General features: G+C 40.6%; 1 protein-coding gene across 1 annotated transcript in view; it reads left to right on the top strand.

The window, feature by feature from the left end:
• The window catches only part of ASAP1 (ArfGAP with SH3 domain, ankyrin repeat and PH domain 1), a 606,833-nt gene that overhangs the window by 103,257 nt on the left and 489,178 nt on the right, over positions 1–14,398 (top strand). The window lies entirely within an intron of this gene.

The raw sequence follows: 14,398 nt of genomic DNA, 5'->3' as shown, positions 1-14,398 counted from the left end.
TTCATTTAGGTTGTCTCTAAATGCTCTCCCTCTTTTACCTCTTCCTCTTAAACTCCCTAGCTCCCTACTACCACACAAAGCCTTTCTTGATACTTCTTATTGTTTGTGCTTCCTCTATCTACCCATCTTCCATACTGCTCCCCACCCCCCACCCCTGCCCCCATGACTTTGTATTTCACAGCTTGATAAATTAACACTGGATAGGACCTTAGATATCTTCTAGTCCAACCTCTCATTTTACAGATGAGAAAGCTGAAGTCCTTGAGCTTACCTTCCACAAGAAGCCTTTCCTGATCCCATAATACTAGTGCCTTCCCATTGTTAACTATTACCAATTTATCATATACATCATCATCTATATTACATGTATGTGTATATGTACACATATGTATATCTACACACACACACACACACATATGTAGTTGGTACATAAGTGTTTTCCAGTTGTCTCCCCTATTAGACTGTGACTTCCTTGAGCACTGAGACTCTTTTACCTTTCTTTGTATCCCCATCACTTAGCACAACATAGGCACTTAATAAATGTTGTTGACTGACTGACCCTTGTAGTCAGCTATGCCTCCATGTGGTGGGAAAAACCGGGAATGCAACCTGGAAAGGAAAGGGATGTGGGTGGCCTGGGAGGAGCCATCCAATCAGAGGGAGGGGCTGCAGGGGAAGAAGGTTTGAATTTGTGTTTTTCAATGTGTGAGTTCAGGGCTGGAGTGAACTTCAGGATAACAAGCTGGAGCTTTGTCTAGGAAGTCTGGAGTACAATATGGAGAAAAGGGCACTCCCTCACTCCTGTCTTAAAATCCTTCTTTTCCTTCAAAGGCAGCTCAGGCACTCAGATATTCTGACCCTAAATGATTCAGTGTTTTCCTCTGCACCATTACTTGGTATCTACTTCAGTGATTATTTATCTGTGTACGTATATCTCCCTTGAGAGAATGTAAACTTCTTAAAGGTAGGAATTATGTCATTTTGGTCTTTGGATACCTAGAGCCAATTCATAGAATCAATGGAACCAATTCACTCTGGCTCTCATTAATTGGACAACAAAAGGGTCCTGCCCAAGCACCATTTAATGGTTATTTTTTGGGCTCTTCTGACTCAGAGTGAATGTAAATAGTAATTGTTTCTCTTTTGGCCAGCAACCCTGGGGGTCTTCCCCTCCCACTTTGATTTTTTTTTAATTAAAAAGAAATCCCTTGACTCACTTCTTAAACAGGCCTATTCACTGAATGGGCATTGCCTCACTCAAAGTGAGAACTCAGAAAGACTTTAGCTTAAGAAGACCGTGGTCTCCTCCTGCGTCTTGGGCCATCTCCAGTTTTCTGATCTGTATTTGGCCACTGGACCCAGATGGCTCTGGAGGGGAAAGTGAGGCTGGTGACTTTGCACAGCCCTCCCTCACTCAAATCCAGTTCAGTTGCAAGTCATCTCCTTGACGTCATGGTCCTCTTCAAGAAGGAAGGCCAAACCACACAACCACAAGAAATAATTAATTGAAAAATAACTAACAAATGCTTGTAGAATATACGGGAATTAACAGAAGGCTTGCCATCTTCTTTTGTAGCTATCCAGTTTTAAAAATGGATAACACAAATGGATTAAAAAAAGTCACTTGACTTTCCAATAGCTATTTTTTAATTCAGAGACCATTGAAGTCATACATGCCACCCAATCAGCAGGTAAACTGAGGCAAATGCTCAAGGAGTATTTTTTAATATGATTGGGGAGCATGGTGCACACCTTCCCAATAGCAAATCCAAAATGAGTAGAATGGCAGCAGCAACTTTCTTTAGACAGATTCACCTGCTCATCTTTTTTTTTAATTTGCCCTGAAGGAGAAAATGTTTAACTTCCAGTAAGAAGACAACTGTCTATCTCCCTAGCATTATTGCCTCAGGATTCAGGGTGGTTGTTTTTTTTCATTTGTTTTATTCCCCCCTCACTCCCCCCCCTCCCCCACCATAGGAAGCTTTGTCAGGATCTAATACTGTAACCAGCTAAGGACAAAATGAAGGCGTCAGGGGTGATGGGGTAAGCTGATGATCGTTTTCCAAAAATCATAATTTTTCAAAAGTATATTTTTATCTCTTGGTTTCCTGATAAGTAATACAAAGATGATGCTTAGATTTCTTAGGAATGTGTGTGTGTGTGTGTGTGTGTGTGTGTGTGTGTGTGTGTGTGTGTTGAAATGACTTCATTGATTCAGAATGAAGGAAAGTACACTGAATCCTCAGATAGCCTGAGAATAGCTCTGCTGACAGGTCCCTGAGGAGTTCGGCGAATCTTTTCTCACTATTGGGACCATCAATGTTCTCCAGCTATTCCTCCTCCTCTTCCTTAGGGTTCAGAGCCAATTACAAGCTATGTGACTAGAGCTATAACTAGCATAAGGCAAATAGGGCTTTACCCTAGGGCACTGACATTGGGGGAAGAGTGTATTTACTTGATGTGCCAATTGTTCTGAGCTTTGCCTTGTACTCCAAATACTCCAAAGGTACAAGGCAGAACTATACCCAGCTGTCACTCCGAGAGTCTCTTTCCCAGAGTTCAGCTTCCATTTTAAGGGTGGCAAGAAGTAGAGGGTTCTGCCATCTTTGTAGTTCTTCTATCAACAACTGTGTGATAACTTTTCCAGGATGTTGTAAGAGGTCTTTTTGCTCTATCATGCCCCAGAAACGACTTCAACCTGGAAAGTCACTTCCCCCCTTTAAGTCACAGGAGGCAAACCTGTTGCCACTTTCAAGGAGGCAAGAAGCAGAAGAACTCTGCAGACATTGTGCTAGCCTTGGTGATACAAGTACAAAGACTGAAACTATCCATACTACCAGTGAGTTTACATTCTAATGGGAAAGACAAGTGTATATAAAAATATATACACCATAAATATAAAGAACATATATTTTTATGGGAGGAGGGGGGTAATGTGTGTGTTTGGAGGGGGTATTGTTAAATATAAGGTAGTTTGGGAGGGAGGGTATTAGCCATTAGGGGGATATCAGGAAAGGCTTTATGCATAAGAGGTGCCCAAACTGCATCTTTATAAAGAAACATTGCCCCTAGTTCTGGGATTTTGCCAATTTACAGAACATTAGAGTTTGAAACAACTTCCAAGTTCCTTTAATCGGTTGGTCAGTCCAACAAGCGTTTATTAAGTGCTTATTATGTGCCAAAGGCTGTGCTAAATACTGGAAATACAAATATAAGCAAAGAGAAAGCCAGTCTCTGCCCCCCAAGGAGTTTACATTCCAACAGGGAAGGAAGCTGCAAAGGAGGGAGGAGGAAGGGGAGAATGATGGAGGAGTCCAGATTGCAGCCTGGTGAGAAAGGAAGGCCCGGCTGGCCTAGGGCACCCTCCTTAAATGGAAGTTCTAGGTAGAGGGTACCTCCAGGTTGTGACTTACCAGGTGGAGGTGATCTTCCAGGATGAAGAGGTTTCTGGGGTACAATAGAGCAAAAAACAAAGAACAAAAAACTCTTTTACAACATCCTGGAAAAGTTGTCACATAGCTGGTGAGAGAAGAACTGCACAGACGGAGGAACCTCTGCCTCCCAAAGCCGCCCATTCAGTGTCAAGATAGCCTGTAAATGTTAGGAAGTTTGTCCTTGTGAGCAAAACTTTGCTCTCCTAGAATGTCTACCCATTTTTCCCAGTTCTACCCTCTCAGATAAAGAAGGAAAACAGAGTCAAGCCCTTTTCTCCAGTCCTTAACATACTTGATGACAACTGCCACATTGCTTTTCCTCTCTTCTCTAGGCTACATATCCCCAGCTCCTTGAGCCGATTGTCTTGTGGCTTGACCTCCTGCCAGGTGCAATTTACAAGGCTGCAAATGTACACTCAACTTAATAACCATAACTGCCTGACAACGGATGCCTTGTTGAGTAGCAGATCCTTCAACGTTAGAAGCGTTCAATGAGAGGATAGATAGTCATCTGTCTGGGAATGTTTTAGGAGAGGTTCCTGCATTGCCTGGGAGGTTGGATTAGGTGACCTCTGATATTCTGTGAGACTCTATTTCCTCATTAGTTCTTCAAAAAACAGAGTGCTCTCCACACAATGAACCAACAATGAATGTTATCAACTGATTTGTCTATTATCTACATCAAAGGTCAAGAGACCGTAAAGAAGGTAATCAGAGCCAGTTGGTATACCTGATTCTTTGCTAGACACAGCTGGTGGTCCAGTAGATAGCTCACTGGGACTGGAGTCAGGAAGTTGTTCAACTGCATCTGACACTTTGTGACCTGCCCCCTCCACCTCCCCCATTTCCCCCACCTACAGCTCCTCCCCAACCAGACCATAGCACACTAAAATTGTTCATAGTGTTGAAAATAGTGGAGTGGTTTGCCATTTCCTTATCCAGTGGATTAACGCAAACAGAGGTTAAATGACTTGCCCAGGGATACATAGCTAATAAGCTTCTGATACCAGTTTTGAACTAAGGTCTTCCTGACTCCAGGCCCATCACTCTATCCACTGAGCCACCTAACTGCCTCCAAGGCAAATAGAGATTAATCGACTATCACACAGCTAGAAAGTAGCAGTAAGACTTCAGTTCAAATCCAGACACACACTTACTAACTATTGAACCTGGGCAAATCATTTAACCTCTGTCTGCCTCAATTTCCTAAACTGTAAAATGAGGATAATAATAGCACCTACCTCACTGGGTTGTGTGAGAATCAAAAGAGATGATTGTAAAAAGCACTTAGCATAGTATCAGGCACATAGTAGGTTCTTAATCCGTTCTCTTCCTTTCACCAAACCTGAAGAGTACAATCTGACACTGATAACAGAAGGGGTCTGCTGCCTTCCTGGGTGATGTATACAAGACGTAACAGAGAATTTCCCAAGATTCTTCAAATCTGATGATTACTAGCCACTTCACATGCACACAATGATACTTACCAAAAGAAAGCTAGATAGCATCACTAAGGATTGTGAGCAACTGAGGACCTTTGGGACACAGATGGCACTGTCATCATTGCTGCTGGTGGAACATAAGGGCTTAAATACAGCAGAGAAAAGAAGATTTGGGAAGTGATGGTTAAGATAATATCTGGGTATGGGTCTAAAATTTCCATTGGTCCTATGTACCTAATTCTAAGTTGTAGGCTGCAGAGGCCAAAGCTCCTTTCTGTGACCTCATACCCTCATACCTGCTACCTTATACCCATCCTTATCAATTTTACCCCCATCCCACTCTACCCTGACCTTCAATTGTACCCTCTCAACCCCTCTTCTGTTATAAAACACTACCCTTTATTTTTGTTGTTGTTTGTCCTTTCAGTCATATCCAACTCCCTGTGACCCTATTTGGGGTTTTCTTGGCAAACATACTACAGTGGTTTGCCATTTCCTTCTCCAGCTTATTTTACAGATGAGGGCAACCTTGAGACAAACAGGGTTGAGTGACTTGCCCAGGGTCATACAGCTATTAAGTGTCTGAGATCAGATTTAAACTCAGGAAGATGAGTTTTCCTGACTCCAGGTCTGGTTCTCTATCCACTGTGTCATTTGCTGTGTTTTCCTTGTGCCCCCCCCCAAGTAAGTTCATTGAGGACAGGAATTTTCATTTTTCTTTTTGGACCTACCTGTGCCTGACACACAATAAGCATTTAATAAATAAATAACATAAATAAATAAATATTTAATAAATACTTGATGAATTGAAATCACTTGACTGGAGAGAGGGAATCATAAACCTGTTTAGTGGAGATTCAACCACCTCTGGGTACTCCTTCTCTCGAGAATTTCCTTCCCATAAATTGGCCCATGGCAGCTTTCAGGCAGCTACTATGTGTGGTGACTACCCTGAAAGGTTTGCCTGAAGTAAATACATAGATAAATATAAATATAATATCCACCCTCTCTGCAACCTAGTGAGTGCTTCAAAGCCAGATAATTGCTGAACTTTGAGATAATGATGCTGATGCTGAGTTTAATTAAGGACTATTTGTCCAATCACTAAGGGAGTCTTTTCCACTAATTTTTGGAGTTAGCAGGCCAAGTCTGGGGACTGATCATTTAAAATTATCAACCTGGGGCACAGTTACAATAAGGAAGAAGCAGGGTTTGCTTCTGCTAACACTTTTGCAGTTGTTATAGTCATTTAAAGCAGTGGTGTTTGAACAGAAGGGCCCAGGGGAAAGTGTGAGCTTCAACTAGGGAGAGATCAGTCCCTTTAAGCAGATTCTTTTTTGCCCCCAGGCTAACATAGCAGCTTGGGGATCTAACCCCTCTGTATCTTTGCACTGAAAAGTGTGAATTATATTGCAGAATAAAGGGCTCTTTACTGTGTTTCTTGGAATGTGGGTTTGGGTTTGGGTTTTTTTTTTTTGAGAAGTCTTTGAGTCTTCCTTCAAAGGAGGAGAGATTAAAAAAAAAAAACCAACCCAGAACTGGCATTGGCAGAGTATAGTTTGCAACAAACCATTACACGCCCTAAGTAATACCAAGCGGATGAGAGCTTTGCTGGGTATTGGATTAAGCTGAAACAGTTTTCACATCCCTAGAATCCTTCTGAGCCTTACATATCCCAAGGGAAGTTTCTAGGCAGTCTCAGGTGTTTACGTCCTCAGTGTCAGCCTAGGAACTATTTTTCTTCGATTGTTCTGTAAGAAAAGAGGAAAAGGATGGTTTCTAAGAGACCTGGAAAGACTTAAACTGATGCAGAGTGAGGTGAGCAGACCTAGGAGAAAAATTTATACTATAACATCAATATTATAAAAACAAACAGTTTTGAAAGACCTAAGAGCATTGATCAACAAAATAATCAACCATGATTATATGCAGAATGAAAAATGCATCTTTGGATACAACCAATATGAGAATGTTTTGCTGGACTATTTCAGTTACTTTCCTGTGAGTTTTTTTCTTCAGTAGGGCTGTATATGAAGGCAAGAAATGTTCGTTGTGTTATGTTTGGGTTGTTTGTTCTTTGCGGGGAGCATTATCTATTACAAAGGACCAGCACATCCTATGTACTTAACACAGTCTAGCTGAATGAATGAATGAATTTCTGCATTATTTCATTTGATCTTTACAACCTCTGAGGTATATACTACAGGTACTTTGAGGAGGGTTGATATATATGGGGTCTGGGCCTATGCTTTCATCAGTGGGTAGGATTTCTCACTAGCTAACAAAGAAAAACTTCTAACATTGATGAAGAATCAGTAGCGGGCAGCAAAGTCTTAGAGACTAGCCTGGGGCATTGAGAGGTTAAGTGATTTAACCCGTAGCTATACAGCAAAGAAGTATCAAAGCTAGGACTTGAACCCAGACTTTCCTAATTCCAAGGCTAGTCCTCTATCCACCAAGCCATACTACCTCTCTCTGGGGATATGATTTTGGAGTTGAGGAAACTGAAATCAAGAGAGGTTAAGTAACTGGCCTGTGGTCACATAGCTGGTAAATGTTAAAAGGCAGAATTCAAACCAAGATATTTCCTGACTCTTAAGTGTAAACATCTTTCCAATATACTAAAGGCAGCTAGGTGGCATAGTAAATAGAGTTCTGGGGTGCAGCTAGGTGGTGTAGTGGATACAGCACCAGCCCTGGAGTCAGCAGGACCAGAATTCAAATCCAGCCTCAGACACTTGATACTTACTAGCTGTGTGACCCTGGACAAGTCACTTAACTCCAATTGCCTCACCAAATATATCTATATATCTATATATCTATATCTATATCTATATCTATATCTATATCTATATCTATATATCTATATATATCTATGTAGTGAGAGAGAGAGAGACAGAGAGTGAGTGCTGGACATGGAGTTAGGACAACCTAACTTTGACTACAGTCCTAGTCATCTAATAGCTATTGGACACTGGACAAGTCACTTAACCTCTCACAGGCTCAGTTTCTTCATTTGTAAAATGGAAATAATGGGATCTACCTCACAGGCTTGTGAGGATCAAATGAGATAGCATGTAATGTGCTGTGCAAACCTTAAAGCATTTTTTTGTTGTTCAGTTGTTTCAGTTGTGTCTGACTCTTCCTGATCCCATTTGGGGTTTTCTTGGCAGAGATACTGGAGTGGTTTACCATTTCCTTCTCCAGCTCATTTTACAGATTGGGAAACTGAGGCTAACAGGGTTAAATGACTTGCTTAGGTTTCATCATTTTGACAGAAAGAGACTCTCCAGTCTCATTATATTATGACTCTTCTAGTAAGGAATACTAGACCCTTGACAAAGGAGATTTAATTACTAAAAGTATCACAAGCCTTACCTGCTGCAAACACATTCTTGGGGCAGAAACTCTAAAGTGTCCAAGGTAAGTGCAAGATTAGCATTGAATAAAAGTAGTATAATGAAATGTGACACAATAGAAAGAGTGAAAACCTGGGAGACAGACAGGATATTACCTGGGTTTTGGTCTTGGCTCTGTCACTAGCTGCATGACCTTGTGTTAATCACCTCTGTCAGCCTCAGTTTCCTCATCTGTAAAATGAGGGAGCTGGATGACCTTTTGGTTCTAAGAGTCTACTTATGATTCTTCATGTGGCAAAATTGGCTTTTCTCAATTTTAAAGTCTCTTAAACACTTACTAGTTTCCAGGTATAATTTTTTAGGAGCTCATGGTTATGTGGGAGGCTGTTAGTGTTTCCTTATTCATTTTTGGCTTGAGGACTCCATGCCACACATATTAAACCTCAAGGGCTATGGCTTTCCCAAAGGAGGCCTCTATGCTGGCTTTGGTTGACTCTCTCTTCCTATTTCAATTTAATTCCTTTCCCATGCCTTATTTTAACAGCATAAATTCTCCCACCTTACCTCTTTCACTGCTTTTTGTTGTTGTTGTTAAATAAATATTTGCCACACTAGATGTAGTACCAACTTTTCCATCCTTATAGTGTTTGAGAGGAAACTTAAGGTTGTTTTCTGCAGGACAGTGGGTGTACATATGGTTTAGAAAATAGTAACACCATTAGGGACAGGAGCTAATATAAGGACCTAGAGTTCTTTTGTTTGTTTGTCTTAAATGAGGCAGTGTGGTGTAGTGGAAAGAAATTGGACTTAAGAATCAGAAAATCAGGGGCAGCTAGGTGGCACAGTGGATAGAGCACTGGCCCTGAAATCAGGAGGACCTGAGTTCAAATCCGGCCTCAGACCCAACACTTGACACTTACTAGCTGTGTGATCCTTAAGTCACTTAACCCCAATTGCCTAAAAGCCAAAAAAAAATTTAAAAAAAATAAATAAAATGAAGAATCAGAAAATCATTGCTGATGTTTGCTAACTCTGTGATTGTGTTAGTCATTTCATCTTTCTGCCTTTAGTTCCCAAATCTCTAAAATGGGTATAATAATGCCACTACCATATGCTATGAGGCTAAGTGGTTTGGTGTTGTTTGTCCTTCTTTCTGGAAAAGGACCAATGACATCAGGAGAGTGATGTCTTGACTTGCAAGTGAATTGGATTTAAGTGAGGCAGAGCTGTGCAAAGTCATCAACCCCACTCTCTCCTCCAGAGTCATCAGAGTCCAGTGGTAAGACATAGGTAAGGATGACTGGGGATGCCCCAGGATGCAGTGGGAAATCTTGGCCTTTTTAAGCTAAGGTATTTCCCAGGTCTCCATTTGTCTGAGACAAAGCCCTGACGGAATGGTACAAATACAGCTATTTATTAAGCACCCTACTATGTGCCAGCCTTTGTGCTTAGCGCTAGAAAGTGGACAGATCTATAGATCAAAGAAAGCGGTGTTCCAATTCCCTCTAACATTTACTACTTATTTGGCCTTGGGCAAGTCAGTTAACTGGTTAACAAGCATTTATGGAGTTCTTACCACATTCCAGGCTCAGGGCTAAGGGCTGGGAATATAAATACATGCAAAATGATAAGCTGTCTTTGCCCTCATTCTAATGGGAAAGACAGTGCATAAAAGGAAACTGAAAAGTGCTGGGGGCAGGTGGGAGGGGGAGACAAAGAAGGAACCCTGATAAGGCCTTTATGGAGAAAACTGGAGTTCAGCCTGGGGAGGAGAAAAGAAGAAGGCTGGCCTGAGCTTCTTCCTTAAATGAAAGTTCTGGAAGGAACCATCCAACCAAAAGGAGGCTTGAGGATTCCAAGGCTGTTGTGATCTTCCAGGATGAAGTTTCTGGGCACCACAGAAAAGTTCAGAGGAGTATATGGGGCCTTCTTTAACTTTCTTGAGCTTCAGATTTCCTTATCTTTAAAATGAGGGGGTTGACCCTTCTCACCAATACAAGGATCTAAGACATCTCCAAAGGCCTCATGATGGAAAATGCTATCCACATCCAAAGAAAGAACTATAGAGTTTGAATTCAGATTGAAGCATACTATTTGCTATTGTTTTTTCTACTGTTGTGTTTTGTTTGCTCTTTCTGGTGGTTCCTCTTATTGGTTCTAATTCTTAGTTACAACATCACTAATGTGAAAATATGTTTAATGGGAATGTATATGTATAGCCTAAAAAAAAAAAAATGAGAGGGTTGGATTACATGGCCTGAAGGATTTTGTGAAGATCAAATGAGATAATCGGTCTATACACTAAGCATTTATTAAGCACCTACTATGTGCCAGCCCACTGTATTGTGTTTGCAAATACAAAGAATAAAATAATCCTGGGGCTACAACTTGTACAAATATTAGGATACATAGAGTAAAAACAGATATAAGGTAAAGTTAGAAAAGAAACAGACTAACAATTGTGGGGATCAAGAAAGGCTTTCTAGGGAAGCCAGTGCTTGGTGTTATGTGTGAAATGTTTTTAAAACAATTTCAGGCTAAATAAATATGAGTTTTTGTTACTTACTCAGAACATAGTCAGATTGTGTCAGGTAAGAGGGTTATAAAAATGATATAGTCATAGAATCTGGCTCTATGGGCAGTGACCTTGTTTAGTCATGGACTCCAAACCCTTCCTTTTGTGAAGAAACTGAGGCCCATAGAAGTTAAGTCATTTGCCCAAGGTACTTTTTGTAATTTACAGTGGAGTGGGAAAAGTAGTAGGTCTGGAATTAAGGACATTTCTGTTCTAGTCCCTTCTTACTTTTGTGAAGTTAGGTAGGATTGTTAGTGCAGTGTGACTCTGGCACCAGAGAATCAGAGTTTAGTTATTCTCTGTCATTTACTCTCTCTATAGTAACAAGACTCCAAAAATCATGTAATCTCTCTGGATTTCAGATACATCAGCTGTATAATGAAAGGGTTAGTTTAGTTGACCTATTTTTGTCCCTTCCAGTTCAGGATCCTATCATCAAAATTCCTATGATGTCATATTTCTGAGCCTCAATTTCCCTATCTGTAAAATAAGAATAATAATGACAAGGTTATTATTATCATTAAAAGCTCATCATTATTACCTAAATTTCAAACAAATTACTCCCTCTTTATAGATTCTTCAAATGTTCCTATTTTTATGGCTTTTTTATTTTTGGTCATGACTTATGATTTGATCAGTATGGAGACTCTCTCTAAGAGGCAGACAGATAAGAAACTAGTCTAACTCATAGTGTTACAGATTTATGTTGTTACACTGAGAGGTTAGACGAAATATAATACAATCTATAGCAATCTGTAACTATTCACATTGGAAAAACAAAATGGATGAAAAACATACAAACCAGACTCATGTGCAGCTATATAAGTAACCAGTTGAATGCACATCTTAAACTAAAATGCATATTGATTCATCTGACACTGATGATTCACTAACCCTAACCCACAATTTATTTGGAGGGAAAGATTGGCTGGATTGCATTTGGAAAATTGCAGTACATTCAGTGGTTCCAAACAGTTGATCATCCCTTTATGACTAGTATTTTTCAGTTAGAGGGAGAAGAAATGGAAGCAGCATCAGATTATATATTCTTGGGGTCAAAAATCATTGCATACAGCAACTATAGTCATGAAATTAAAAGATGCTTGCTCCTTGGAAGGAAAGCTATGACAAATGTGGACGGCATACTAAAAAGCAGAGCCATCACCTTGCTGACCGACAAATGTCCATATAGTCAAAGCTATGGTTTTTCCAGTAACAATAACATGGCTGTGAAAGTTGGACTATAAGGAAACCTGAGCACCGAAGAATTGACACTTTTGAATTGTGATGCTTGAGAAGACTTTTGAGAGTCCCTTGGACAGCAGGGAGATCAAACCAAACAATACTTAAAGACATTAATTCAGGCTATTCACTGGAAGGTCAAATACTGAAGCTGAAGCTTAAATACTTTGGCCACATAATGAGAAAATAGGATACATTGGAAAGGACCCTGATGTTAGGAAAGAATGAAGACAAAAGGAAAAGGGGATGCCAAAGAATGAGATGGATAGGTAGGATCATGGAAACAACAACATGAGCTTGGACAAATCTTGAGAGATAGTGGAGGATAGACGGGTCTGGCATGCTATGATTCATGGGATCATGAAGAGTCAGGCATGACTGCACAGCAAAAACAAACATTTTTCAGTTAAGAATGCTAAATGGCTACAAACCATAGCACAAGATGAGAAATAACTCAAAAGACAATGGAAAACTGTTCAGTGGGGGCATGAGTAGGTTGTAGTACATTACCAACTCATTAGAACTGCCATAAAAGGCATGTGTGACTGGAAAGGGAGGAAGGTCTATCTATCAGACAGCAAAAATGAAAGGCCATATATTGAACAAGGAATACATGGATGCTCCTGATGTATTAAAAGAACAAGAAGGTGACAAGATATTGATTAGGTAAATTCTTGCAGGAGAATTTACTAGGAAGTATGGATAAGATTAGGAAGGAAATAAGCATTTGTTAAGTACCTACTATGCTCTAGGCATTTCTAAATATTAACTCATTTGATCCTCACAACAACTCTGTGAAGTAGGTGCTATAAGTAGCCCCATTCTATAGTTGAGGTAATTGAGGCAAACAGAGGTTAAGTGAGTTGCCCAGGGTCACATGACTAGTAAATTTCCAAGGCTGGATTTGAAGTCATCTTCCCGACTCCAAGCCCACTGTTCTATTCACTGTACCATCCAGCTACCTAGGATTAAAAGCTTTAGCAGGGCCAGGATCTGCACTGGTAAAGGAAATGCCCAAGTAGATGAAATCATGCAACCACTAACGAGATACTCAGTTATTAGTGGCAGAATCAGTTATCAGTTAATCAATGTTTAATGTCAGACTCATGCTCCATGAGTCCCAGTCCAGTGTTTTTGGTCCTACCTTCCCCCCACTAATTTAATCTATGTAAGTATAAAGCTATAGAAAATATAAACATTTTAAAAGTTATTTTTTGTTGTTGTTCAAGTCATGTCCAACTTTCCATGACCCTATTTTTGAGGTTTTCTTGACAAAGGTGCTGAAGTGGTTTTCCATTTTCTTCTGGAGCTCATTTTCCAAATGAGGAAACGGAGGCAAACAGGGTTAAGTGACTTGCCCAGGGTCATACAGTTAGTAATTGTCTGAGGCCAGATTTGAAGATTCCTTTTCCAGACTTCAGGCCCACCACTTCATTTTACAGAGTTTATCAAATTGAGCCTATATATTGCCTAAAAAACTGATTAGAATGTTTAGACCATAGCATGGCATAGTGCATAGAGCATGATTTGGACACAGGAGGTCTACGTTCTAAGCAAGTCGATGTAGCTTGGTACCTGTGTGACCCTGCGCAAGTCACTTCCCTTCTGCACTTAAGGTCCCTTCCAGTGCTGACATTTTATCATCCTATTCTGATTTGGAGATTTGTATCTAGCACCTTAGTTAAAACCCACAGGTAATTTCATTCTTTGGATTCCTATTTGCATTCTCCTGGAATTTCAGTGCCTGTTGGGTTTTTAGAGGAATTTTAAAAACTCCAGCTTTAGTCCAGCAAGTAGTCCCAAGTGATTCTCTTGAAATGGAGCCCTAGCCCCAATCCAAATGGACCAAAGCTTGGGCCAGGTTTTCCAAAACATTTTGAGAGAGCACTGTAATATAGCAGAAAAGAGTTTGGGATCTGAAGAGAGAGGGAGGACCTGGATTTTTGTTCCTGGGTTCCCAGCAAACTAGTTGTGTGATCTTGGGCACATCACTTCCCCTTGGGAAGGGTCTTGGTTTCCTCGTTTGTGACTTGAAAGCGTTTGTACTAACCAGCCTGTAATGGCCCCTTCCAACTCTAAATCCTATGGTCTTCTCCAGAACTTTGAACAAACCCTGAGTGCTCTGACTCTTCGGTTTAGAGCAAAAATCCCAAACAGTATTCGAAGGCTCCCCTGGTTTCAGGTTTCACGAGAAGAGGTTGAGAGCCCAGCTCTACCTCTGAGGCTCAGCTTCCCTTAAACAGGCAACCAGCAGTTTATGAAAAGCCACAAAAAGCAGAGTCACACATCCATTCACAAGGGGACAGAAAACGCCGAGGTGGAGAGAGAGAGTGCACAGGAATTTTC

This window comes from Phascolarctos cinereus, unplaced genomic scaffold (assembly GCF_003287225.1).
Source record: "Phascolarctos cinereus isolate Bilbo 61053 unplaced genomic scaffold, phaCin_HiC Scaffold_4;HRSCAF=312, whole genome shotgun sequence".
In the NCBI taxonomy this organism is placed as follows: Eukaryota; Metazoa; Chordata; class Mammalia; order Diprotodontia; family Phascolarctidae; genus Phascolarctos; species Phascolarctos cinereus.
Note: the sequence above shows the minus strand (reverse complement) of the source record. Positions and strands in the feature narration are given on the sequence as shown.